At 31.1% G+C, this 13814-nt stretch overlaps 1 pseudogene; it reads left to right on the plus strand.

The window, feature by feature from the left end:
* Positions 1 to 809: 809 nt before the first annotated feature.
* Positions 810 to 1704, plus strand: LOC106981134 (olfactory receptor 6C2-like; annotated as a pseudogene).
* The last annotated feature ends 12110 nt before the right edge of the window (positions 1705 to 13814 follow it).

Here is a 13814-nt window from a genome sequence, read left to right on the forward strand (position 1 = left end):
AAATCACACCACATCAGCAGATAATCTAATCACATCCATATTGTGATTTAAAATATACGCAAACTGGTGCAACAACTCTGGAAAACAGTATGGAGTTTCCTCAAAAAGTTAAAAATAGAACAACCATACCACCCAATTGCACTACTAGGTATTTACCCAAATGATACAAAAATACTGATTCAGAGAGGCAAATGCACCCTGATGTTTATAGCAGCATTGTCAATAATACCCAAATTATGGAAAGAGCCCAAATGTCCATCGATTCATGGATGGATAAAGAAGATGTGATGCATTATATCACACACACACACACACACACAGAGGAATATTCCTCAACCAACAAAAAGAACGAAATCAACATTTGCAATAACGTGGATGGAGCTAGGGTGTATTATCCTAAGTGAAATAAATCAGAGAAAGACAAATACCATATGATTTCACTCATATGTGGAATTTAAGAAACAAAACAGATGAACATAGGGGAAAGGAGAGAGAGAGAGAGAGACAAACCACAAAACTACAGAGAACAAAGTGAAGGTTGCTGGAGGAGAGGTGCACAGGGAGATGGGCTAGATGGGTGATGGGTATTAAGGAGGGCACTTCTTGTGACAAGCACTGGGTGTTACATGTAAGTGATGAATCACTAAATTCTACTCCAGAAACTATACTACATTATATGTTAACTAACTACAATTTAGATAAAAACATGAAACAAATAATTAAAATATAATATGAAAATGTAGTGAAGGTAGAGTATAGCTGATTAAATTAGATTTTATCTATACAATAATCTCTCTGAATTATCAGGCATGCAGATTGGACAGAAGACATCAGTGATTAAAAACTCTACAGTAACAACATTCATTTTCTGGGACAGATGACCCTGAGCTACAAGTTCTGATTTTTATCTTTCTATTTTTTACCTACATGCTCAGTGTAACGGGACCATCATCACACTCACTTTTGTGGATCCCTACCTTAAAACACCCATGTACTTTTTTTTTTTTTTTTTTTTACAAAATTTCTCCTTCTTGGAGATCTCATTCACCACTGTCTGTATTTCCAGGTACTTGTATAACATAGCAACAGGTGACAAGGTCATTACCTATAATGCTCGTGTCATCCAAGTGTTTTTTACTGACCTCTTTGCAGTAACAGAATTTTTCTTGCTGGCCATCATGTCCTATGACCACTATGTGGCCATCTGGAAACCCTTGCATTGGGTAACCATCATGAGCAGAGGAGTCTGCAGCAGTCTTATTTTTTCCTGCTTGTTGGCTGGATTGTTGGTCATAACTTCCCCACTTAGTCTGGGGCTAAATCTGAAATTCTGTGACTCAAATTTTATTGATCATTTTCTCTGTGATGCTTCTCCCCTCCTAAAGATAGCATGTTCAGACACATGGCTCATGAAACAAACTGTTTTAATCTGTGCTGACCCCCATTTTGACCTTTATATATGTAGTTCTATCTTATATTATCAAAAAAATTTTAGGATTTCCATCTGTTCAGCAAAGAAAAAAGGCCTTTTACACCTGTTCTTCCCACATGACTGTAGTTTTCATCACCTATGGCACATGCATGTTCATTTATATGACTCCTACAGCAAAAGAGAAAGTGACTACTAATAAAGCAGTTTCACTACTCACTTTTTCTGTTTCACCTACATTAAAGCCATTTATTTATACAATGAGAAATAAGTAAAAAAAAAAAAAAGCCTCAGTGACTCAATCAAAAGAGTTGCAGCATTCTTAAAGAAGTAAAATAAAATAGCAGTCAATAAATGAAATTAAATAAAAGGTGTGGTGCTAAACATTTCTGTTAATGCTTATAATTTTATTTATCTTTTAATAATCTATATTTCAGTTATATGTCTCAGCTCCTTTTTCAATTTACTTGCATTGCACCTTAATGAGCTTATTTCTTTCCTTGATTGTTATTTAACTTCTTGTGGGAGACATCTCCGTAAAGAAAATGAAAGTGTGCTTCTCATAAATTCATTTGTACATAAATATAACCCAATATAATAAATCTTATGCTATAATAAATCTATTCTTTAGTCTTCCATAAAACTGATAGCATAATACTGCTAATTATTATACCCAAGTGTGCATAAAACACTACAAAACCTCAAGAATTGAAATTTTATGATACAATAGTGAATAAAATAAGTGAGGGCATGATATAATAATACAAGGATCAATTGGGACACAAGATAATAGCATTTCTATACTATAGGAAAATACATTAAAAAATTAAAAACGGATAAAATCTCACAAATATTCTTTTGAATATATAGCTAAGAGTAAAGGTTAAAATATGGGCAATCACAAGGTATCAGAGATATAGAATAATCAGAAATGAACATAAATAACCCCACCTATAACTTGTGGATTTCCAGGAAAGCAAAGAAAGGAGGATAAAGAGTGGCAAGGTGTTGAGTTATAGGTTACAGGGGCTTGGATTAAATGTCCATATGGAGAAGGGTATTGAAGTGTCAGGATCCAAGTGGTGAAAATGCATGAAGCTGACAAAATAGCCCAAAGTCAAGATTTTAAAAGCATGATTTAGAAGAAAAATTCCCATTTTTATGAAAAGACAATAATTTTCTCTAAGAAATTTTTCTGTCTCTCTTGAGTTATGAGCTATGGAGGAGGAGTTGGGAACCATTATCATGTTTCTCTAATAGCATTTATAGTCCAAATTCTATAAAAATAATCTAACACCATATATAAAGAATTAAACAGTGAATCCAAATATAACTGTTTGGAATTGAAGAAATATATATTCATTGAAATAGACACACTTCATGACAATTCATAAAAAAGCTATACACAGAAGAAATCAAAGAATTATTCATCCACAAATATATTCATTATTTTCAGAAATAAACAGAACAAAAAATAAAGCAACTTCTGCTCATAACATTTTAAAACTATAAAATTAATTAAAAGTATTAGAACATGATTTTATTAAGAAAAATAAATTTCAAAAGATAAATAAATCTCAAAGTTGATATTTTTAAAAATTTCAAATTAATAATTTCCCAAAAGCATAAATTAATACAAAATAAACAAAAAATATATAAGGTTAAAAATCAGAAGGAAGATATGAATACTAATGTATACTTAGCATAACTTTATGGATATTCTAGCACAATTCCACAACAAAATGTGAAGATCTAGAGCTACAAACAAGGTTTTAGCAAAACACAATTTTGAAAATTAATTCAAAATGTGGAAAACTTAAATATATTAATTTCCACATAACATTTGGTAAAGCAAATAAGATCTATGATTAAAAAGGCAAAAGGAGGGGAGCCTGGGTAGTTCAGTCGGTTAAGCATCCGACTTTGGCTCAGGTCATGATCTCACAGTCTGAGTTCGAGCCCCATGTCGGACTCTGTGCTGACAGCTCAGAGCCTGTAGTCTGTTTCAGATTCTGTGTCTCCCTCTCTCTACCCCTTCCCTATTCATGCTCTGTCTCTCTCCGTCTCAAAAATAAATAAACGTTAAAAAAAAAATTTTAATAAAAATATCAATCAATCAATAAAAAGGCAAAAGGACCAGATTACAACCAACCATGGTAAAGCAATAATCTCATTAAGATTTCAATTATCTAAATAACAAATAATAATAAAAAACTCTCCCTAATGAATTTTATGAAGACATCCTGATATTTGACAAAAATCTGATTAAAACATTAAGGCAAACTGTTTAATTTTTGTTTCAATTATTGACTGATGAATGTAGTTAGACAATTTCAATTAGAATCCAACAAAATAACCAAAAATTATACTATGGTCAACCAAGATTTATTCCAATTATAGAAAGGTGTAGATAATAAAGGATAGATAGATCATGATGATAACAGATAGGTAGGTAGATGGTAGACAGATGACAAGTAAATGATAGATACATAAGTAATAAACTAATGATAGATTAAAATATGTATACAGATATAGAAATATATATATAAAATATAGCCTGATTTTGTTGTACCAACAAATTAAAGAAAGGAAGATTTTATATGGGTTTTGATTAATAAACTATCACCAGATAAAAATCAGTAACTTCTAAAAAATTTAAAGTAAAATACAAATATGGTGAACTACTAAAGTATGATAAAAAAAAATCTAAAGAAATATAATTATATTAAACAGCAAAACACCTGGAATAAATTAAAATCAAAAAACAAAGATGCTCCCTTTCATCACTGATATTCAACATTTCACTGCCATCTTAAAAATGCCATAATAATAAAGTAATTGGATTATCAGACTGAAGTTATTATTAGAAATTATGAAACCCATATCTTTTCAAGTTTTTATGTCTTTGAAATGTGCGTGTGCCTTACAATGACAGGCATCTTAATATTGTCCATAGTTTAACCAGTCACATTTTTTAAATAAAAATACATAACACATAAAAGTACTTAAAATAATGACACGCATTGAAATAGAGTCAATGAAATATGGTAATAAGAATCTAATAGACTTAGTAAGAATATTTAGTAACTTGGGTAAAGGATACAAGCAAACAAAAGTCCATTGACAATATTTACAGTAGCAATCAGCTTCTACTATTAAAGCTATCAATATGACTGCCCTGGAATAAACGCCATTATGAATGTAATGTATCATATCATAAAATATCAATTTATTCACTCTTAATATGTAAATTTAACGCAGGTCCAATTAGAATCAACTTTTTACATTTTTAAATTATACAAATTAACTCTAAGTTAACATGGAAGAATTAAATTTCATGAATGTGCAACACATAAATGAAAAAAAAATCCATGAATAGAAACTTGTTTTATATAATATCAAAACATTATCAATGGAATAAAATTAATATGGTATTAGAATGAGAAGATAAAATGATCACCAGAAAAGATTATGAAAGTACAGACTAATAAATAGTCTTTATTATTATATAATGTTTTATTTTGCTTGTAGTATAGAAGTGGAGAAATTTCAGTTCAGTAGGAAAATCATGGTTTATTTACTAAATGTTTTAGTTACACATGAAAAAACTCAAATGAAAAAGTTTTCTTTTTTATTCATAAAACAAATGGGTTACCTTCAAAATGGTTTAAAATTTTAGGAATAAAAATAAACAAGTAAAACCTTATTAGAAAATATCTAAGACCAAGATAATATAAAGGAGACAAATTTGCATACTTAAGAATTTAAAGACGGGGACAAAAGAAAAGAAGCTTATTTGATTAATACAAGCCAACTTTATTAACCATTTTGACTAGCAAAAGATACCACTGAAAAAATTCATAAGTCAAATAATGTTGAAAGGAAATGTGTACCACTGACAAAGGGATGATTTCTAAAGCAAAGACCTCTTATAACTTAATAATACAAATGAATAAATCTAAATAGAAATTAGCAAAAAGTAGAAATACAATTTAGAGAATATTAACACTTGTTTCATGAAGAATATATGATTGTCAACTGCATTCACTGTCTAATGCCGAAAGATTCAAATTGAAGTAAAAATTTACACTAATCAAACGGTCAATTTTGAGAAAAACTTTTTCACCTGTTGCTGACTGGGATCATGAGGACAAGGCTACTTTTCCTACAGCACATGTGAGAATTTAAATTGCTAAAGCTTTTTGGCAAGTAATCAATTTTAAAGTAATTGTACAATTTAAAAGTATATGTATACTTTGACATAGAAATCCTATTTCTACAATTCCTATCTTTCATAAATTAAAGAACCATTTTGAAAGAATATACAATATTAAAGGCATACTGTGAAAAGAAAGGCACAGTGTGGAATGCAGCATTAATGGTGGCAAAAAAAATTAAATCCAAGTGAAAATCCATCAATTAACGGAATATCATGCACTTATTAAATACAAGTGTATCAGAGTTACATCATTTGATCTGGAGTAATTCCCTTGAATTGTTTTGGTGGGGTGGGTTTTTTTTTTTTAAGATTAGGAGAGATTTCCACATTTTTTTTAATTTTTATTTATTTTTGAGACAGAGACAGAGCATGAACGGGGGGAGGGTCAGAGAGAGAGGGAGACACAGAATCCAAGCAGGCTCCAAGCTCCGAGCTGTCAGCACAGAGCCCGATGCGGGGCTCGAACCCACAAACTGTGAGATCATGACCCGAGCCGAAGTCAGACGCTTAACCGACTGAGCCACCCAGGCGCCCCTGGGGTTTTTTGTTTGAAAAGAAGAAAAAAGTGGAAAATGTGTTTAATATATCAATTTTTTATAATGGAAACTTTGTCCAAACCCTTCAGTGTGTGTGTGTGTGTGTGTGGGTGTGTGTGTGTGTGTGTATTTAACTGTACATAAAGATGGATGATAGATAAATAGATAATAGATGTGTAAAATACAGGTATACATAATGGAAAAATACATGAAATATGCATAATAAAACAAAATATATTATGGGCCATAAAGTAATTCATATCCTACAAAGTATGAATTCTAACCGCAATAAAATTAAAGTAACAGCATACATCAGAAAATTCTCCAAATATATGGAAACTAATGAAAATCTAAATAAAACATGGGTCAATGAAGAAATCAAGAGAGATATTTAAAGGATTTTGAATTGAGTAGAAAGCACAACATGTCAAAATAGGTTGGATGCAGCTAAAACCATATTTGGATGAAAATTTATAGCACCAAAATAAAATAGCCATAAAAATAGCAGAAAAATCTCTAATAAATGTTTTCATTTTTCCCCTAAAACTGGGGGGAAGGGGAAAGTCAATCAAATCCAAAGCAAATAGAAAATAAGAATAAAAATCATTATAGAATCAATTGACATAAGAGAACAACAGATAAAAGTTGGTTCTTACAGAAAATCAAGAAAGAAAGGAGACGCCACCTATTACAAATATAAGGTATGAGAGAGGTGATATAACTACAGATTTTACCGATATTAAAAGGACAAAAAAGGAATATTATTAAAAGTGCATAATCTTAAGTTGACAACTTAGATAAAATGGACAAATTCCTTAGAGCATGTTGCACTGGTGAACAATGGTGGCACTTAAATAGTATTTGATTATTAGAGATGATTTGCAGGACCTAATGTGACAATATTTACAGCTACAGTTTATTGCAAGAAAAGAATACACTATATGAACAGCATTAAAATAAGGATATGCATCATTGACAAAGGCTGGCTCCCATTAAGGGATAAGAAACAAAGTGCACACCTCTTACTGTCCTCCATCTGTAGGCAATATTGCTGCATATACTTTCTCAGGCCAGAAATCACTGACATATGCAGAAAACACCTCAATCCCAGAGAGCCCAAACAGAGTCAGAACTTAAATAGCTTAAAACAAGAACCCTGTAGTAGTCTCACCTAGACCAAGTGCCAATGATCAATGTCACTATTACCAATAAACAATGTTAACAAGTTGGTACACCTGTCCTGAAACTCCTCAGACCCAAGGTTACAAACAAACCTTACTGATCAATATATTTTATGCATTAACCAGGTGTCAGTGCTATGTTCGAAATTTAGCAAAAATATCTCAGGCCAACTCCAGGCTTGCTAGAACTTACAAATAACAGATAAAATTAAAATTCACTCCAAAAAAGAAAAAGATTAACTGGCTTCTATGTATTGCAGAAATTTAAAATGTGGTTTAAAACATTCCCACAAGTAAAATCCAAGCCATATGGTTTTACTGGTGAACTGTACCAAATATTTAAGTATGAAATAATACAAATTCTACACAAATGATTCCAGAAAATTAATAAGGAGAGGACATTTTCAAACTTATTTTATGAAGTCAACAATAGCCTGATAACAAAATCAGACAAACATATCACAAGTATAGAAATGGGCAAATCAATATTTTTCTTACACATAGGTGGAAAAATAAAATGTTTGCAATTAGAATCCATCTATAGATATATAGATAAGATAGACAGATTTATATAAACTCCAAAGGATTTTATTCTAGGGATATAAGACTTAACATTTGAAAATCAATAAAATCAACCATATAATGAGACTAAAAAATAAAATGTACACATATATACATTATATATGTATAAATGTATACATACATATCAATGCAGAAACATTTGAAAAAGTTCAATATCCATTCCTAATTTTAAAAATTCTTAGCAAACTAGAAAAGAAAGTGCCTCAACTTCATAAAAGACATCTACAAACACTACAACTGACACCACATTTAATAATGAAATACTGAATGCTTCCCTCCTAAGATCAAGACAAGAATGCCCACTGTTACTATTTCTACTCAACATTATATGGAAGGTTATAGTCAATGCAGTAAATCCAAAAATGAAAAATATCTAGGTTTGATAGGAAGAAAATAATTGCCTTTATTTCCCTGCAACTTGAAAACCCTATGGATTCTAAATGGTTAGAATAAATGAATTTATAAATGTTGTCAGAAAAAAAAATCCACATACAAAATTAAAATATATGTTTATGTACTAACAACAATCAGAAACTAAACACTAAAAAGTGGCACCAAAAATATGAAATATTTAGGCCTAATCCTGACAAAACATGTGCAAGATCTGTATACTGGAAGCAAAGAATTTGTTGAGAAGACTAAAAAGAACCATGTAAGTGGAGACGTGCTACTTTCATGAATCAACAAGTAAATATTATTAAGAGTTAAACTATTTTGAAATTAATCTACAGATTTAATTCAATCTTAAAATACAAGCAGAATTTCTTGTAGAAATTGACAAGCAATTATAAAATTCATATGGAAATTCAAAAGGCCTTGAATAATCAATTCAACTCTGAAAAGGACAAACTTATAGGACCTACCTTAATTTAACGCTTATTAGAAACCTATAGTAATCAAGACAGGGTGATATTGGTGTAAAGGTAGAAAAATAGGTCAGTGGAAAAGAATTGGGACTTCAGAAGTAAATCCCTACACTTATGGTCAACTGATCTTTTTATAAAAATGCAAAAACAATTCATTAAAGAAAGGTTAATCTTTTCAATAAATGGCACTGGAAGAATAGCCATATTTTTTTTTATTTTTTTTTTCAACGTTTATTTATTTTTGGGACAGAGAGAGACAGAGCATGAACGGGGGAGGGGCAGAGAGAGAGGGAGACACAGAATCGGAAACAGGCTCCGGGCTCTGAGCCATCAGCCCAGAGCCTGACACGGGGCTCGAACTCACGGACCGCGAGATCGTGACCTGGCCGAAGTCGGACGCTCAACCGACTGCGCCACCCAGGCGCCCCAGAATAGCCATATTTTTTAAATAAATTTTGATACATCTGTTGTACTATTTACAAATAAATATATAAAAATTAACTCAAAATGAATCACAGACCTAAATGTAAAACAAACTATAATACTCTTCGAAAAAATAACATAAGAAGACATTATTATTGGTTTAGGCAAATATTTTTTTAGATAAAATAGTAAAAGCATGATACATTTTAAGAAATGATGAAATACCATCTATCATAATTAAGAATTCTGCTCTTAAAAAGACATTAAGAGGGGCGCCTGGGTGTCTCAGTCGGTTGGGCAGCCGACTTCGGCTCAGGTCATGATCTCGCGGTCCGTGGGTTCGAGCCCCGCGTCAGGCTCTGTGCTGACAGCTCAGAGCCTGGAGCCTGTTTCAGATTCTGTGTCTCTCTCTCTCTCTGACCCTCCCCCATTCATGCTCTGTCTCTCTCTGTCTCAAAAATAAATAAACGTTAAAAAAAAAAAAAGACATTAAGAGAGTCAGACAAGCCACAAACTTGGAGAAAATATTTGTGAATCACATAACTGATAAAGGACTAGTATCCAGAATAAATAAAAAACTCTCAAAACTCAATAATAAGGAAAATCACAACCCAACTAAAAAAATGAGCAAATGATTTTAAAAGATACTTTACTAAAGAAGATACACAGATGGCAACTAAATGCACCAAAAGATATTCAACATCATTAGCTATTAGGTATACAAAAATTAAAATCACAATGGAATCCAATAGACCTACTAGAATGTTTCAAGTATGAAAATTGATCATACCAAAGAAGTGCACCAATAAAATATTCCTACACCACTGGTGGGACTGTAAAATCATGTGACAACTTTAGAAAAGTGTTGGTAGTTTCTTAAAAGTTAAATATATCCCTTCTATATGACCCAACCATTCCATTCTTAGGTGTTTATCCAACAGAAATGAAATTGTGTGTCATTAGAGAGGTTTGTGCATGAATGTTCATAGCAGCTTTCTAGGTAAGTGCCTTAATAAAACTAATATGACAGAGTATCTTTAAACAGGTGAATAGTAACCAAATTGTGATATATCCACAGATGGAATTTTACCCAGAAATAAAAGGAGTGAATAATAATGTGGATGAATCTCAAAAAATCATGCTGAGTAAAATAAGCCAAATGAAAGATGGTTGGCTGTAAAAAGCAGCAGGGGAAGGGGACAGAGAGGCAGGTAGCGACCAGGACTGAAGGACTTAACAAGAGGCACAAGGGCAACTTTGAGAAATACTGATATGTTTATTATTGTGATTATGGTGGTACTCTCTTAGGGGTATACATATGTCCAAACTTATCAAATTGTACACTTTAAATGTGTGCAGTTTACTGAATGTCAATTATATCTCAATAATGCTGTTAAAAAATTTTTAAAAACAAATAAAATTGACAGATTTGACTGTATAAAGCCATGAACTATATGCCAAAAAATCAGCATCACACTTTTAAAGATTTATTATAATCTTAAAATTCATATTTAAGATATTTTAAAAACAAGATACAAATAGGCATAAAAATAATGTCCACTGACACCTAATCATGCTGGCATATGTTTGATATAAATTAATGTTATGGCTTTTATTATACTAATTCTCTAAAAGTGGAATAATATTTTTATCTAGAAATTTTACTTCTACCAATCATTCTCACACATACAAAAATATTTATATGAAATGCTTTTGATAGAATGATTGAAAACTACAGAAAATAAAGAACACTGTACATTTAATTCAGGCACTGGTTTAAAACTGCCAAAATAATCATATAGTCAACATTAATAGTGACTGATTAGAAAAAAACAAATATATATCATGTGATAAATTAATATATGTAAATATATAAAAGTGTATTTGTTTGGTAAAATATACATAACATAAAATTTACCATTTTGAGTCTTTTGAAGTGGAAAAATCAATGGCATTAAGTACCTTTGTATTGCTGTGCAACCATAAAAGCATACATTTTGCATGCAATTATAAGATATGGATGAAATCTTTATGCATTCATAAATAATACTTATAATACAGTTGAGGCATTTGGAAAAAATATCTGGAAGGATAAAATCTATAATGCAAGCGGTAGCCTTACATAATTGTACAGTATAAACTTTTCCTTTTGCTTATCTGATTAAAATTAGCCAATGATAGTAAAACATTTATATAATAAAGGATTTTATCATATAATAAAGGATAAAAAACTTCCAAATGCCTTAGTGGATGTGAAAGTTTAAAACAAATTAACTGTGTGATTTAAATGATACAGTTGTCCTCCTGACCTTTGTCAAATGCTGCTATAACATCCTATCTCCAAAGACCGTCCCCACTGAAGCCAGTGTTATTGGTGTTTTTGCCAAACTTCATTAGTCAGAAAATTAATCACTCTTGACTGTAGGTCACCAAGGACCATTTATTTTTTTCACTTAGTAAAATTTTCTGCAAATTAAAAAGAGAAGTCACATTTGACATGGTAAAAGCGTTTCTCTTTGCCCTTATAATTCATCTCCTCCACCAGTGGAGGGAGTTCCTTAGCCCTTAAAGTAATTTATTTTCTTTTCAGTGATGGAAATAGTAAGAAAATATTTGGAGTCTAATAACAACACTGAGCCCATTACCAAGTCTGTCCAAGTTGTTGGAGAAAGTAAGCAAGGGAATTTTTATGCATTCCCAGACATGTCAGTGAACGTGAAGACATAAATACCTTTATAAAAATATCACTTTTAACATTGTGGTCTTAATATTACTGCGGTTAAACAGCTAACAGAAACTCTGATTTACTAACAGAAGATTAAGTATAATAAAGTTTGTTTCTTTGTCTATACTTCCCTTTGTAGGATCTAGAAAATGGATTTCCGTGATATCTTTTATATTTTTAATGTATTTAAGTTATATTTAAGAGGTGGCATTTTTTAGAATAAATTTCCTCTGTGTAGATAAATGTAATTGCCTGGAGGTTTGTATGCATAAGATATATAAACAAATTATATATAACAATGTAAGAAATATTTAGGGTAACTTTGGATAGATATTCAACCTCAAATTTAAAATAAAGTGTCTTCATATATAGAGAAGTATATAAATGCCCTTGCATTACTCTTCCCACCCCCCAAAAAGAACACCATAATGACTGAAATGACAGTATTTCCTTGTAGAATCTTGTGCTCATTTTAAACATATTTGAAAGGGAGAAAAAACAAAATCGGTTAGTTACACTTCAGTGTCAATCTGTTTATTAACTTCTGTCATAAAACATGTTATAATGTCTTGGGGAAAAATAGATATATTTTGAAAACTGAATAATGCTCACAGTTTGAGGGCCACTAAGATTTCACAGTGGTACATATCATGTCAAAGATTCAGAGAAAAGAAGGAAGGAAGGTGGGTGAGCTGCAAGTATGTTAAGATATAACTGTTCCTTCTGCACTCCATTGTACATAAATATTTGACAATTGTTGAATGAGAGACTAAATTTCCTAAGAGGATTCTAACTTTTGAGTAAACCATGTTCCCCAGTTAGGGACTTTTCTGTGTATTAGAAGCACTGTGAATGAGGTAAATTGTCACAAACATTCTGTCACAAACAATCCTCCCGCAACCTCAGTAAGAAGAGAACACAACAAGTTAAACAATAAAGTGAATTCACTCATAAAACAAATAAGCGCGATATGCAAGGGGAAAATATTTTCTATTGATCAGCATCAGAAAACCTCAAGGTTTAGGATATCGATTGTATATTAGAAACATTTGAGTCCCTACTAGTGTAGCATCAATGAAGATAAAATTATTCATTGACTGGAAGATGAGGGAGGGAAGATAAGGCAGTCATCACTTTTGTCAGTAGTAAAGGTAACACAAATTCAGTACACATAATGTGAATATTCAGAAAAACAAATAAGTAGGCTGTGTAACAGGAAGTGGTGGGGGGGGGGGCAATCAGCATAGTGTAAGATTGCTAATAAGAATTAAGTACACTTAACCTAAAAACACACCAAAAACCAAAAACCTTCTTTTGGAACAAAGCCCTCAAATTTTGCTCTAGTGTCTGTATAGTGAACCGACGTTATATTAGCATTGTTTATTTAAAAAGACCCAAAGAGCCAAGAAAAGACATGCAATAAAGGGTGAAATTTTGTCACTTAGATTCTGAACAGGGAAGAATTCTTCAGAGCCAAAGACATTTTTGTTACTCATAAAATGACACCCCTCAGTAATCTACTTAGTCACATGGAAAAATCCCAAGCACAGGATAGACATAAAATGTAAATAAATATATATATAAAATACATGTTTCTGTTATATTATAAACATATATGTTAATTATATATTAATATAATTACATTAGATATATTATATATTAATTATATTTATATAATTATATAATTTATATAATTAATATATTATATATTAATGTATTATTATATAATATATCTCATATTATAATGAGATAGAAATATAAAAATTTGAATATATTTTAGAACAGTTAAAATAATCTATAAGAAAATTTTTATGAATATCATATCCAGATTGGAGAGAAGTCAGAAGCCAGTG

This window comes from Acinonyx jubatus, chromosome B4 (genome assembly GCF_027475565.1).
Source record: "Acinonyx jubatus isolate Ajub_Pintada_27869175 chromosome B4, VMU_Ajub_asm_v1.0, whole genome shotgun sequence".
Lineage (NCBI taxonomy): Eukaryota > Metazoa > Chordata > Mammalia > Carnivora > Felidae > Acinonyx > Acinonyx jubatus.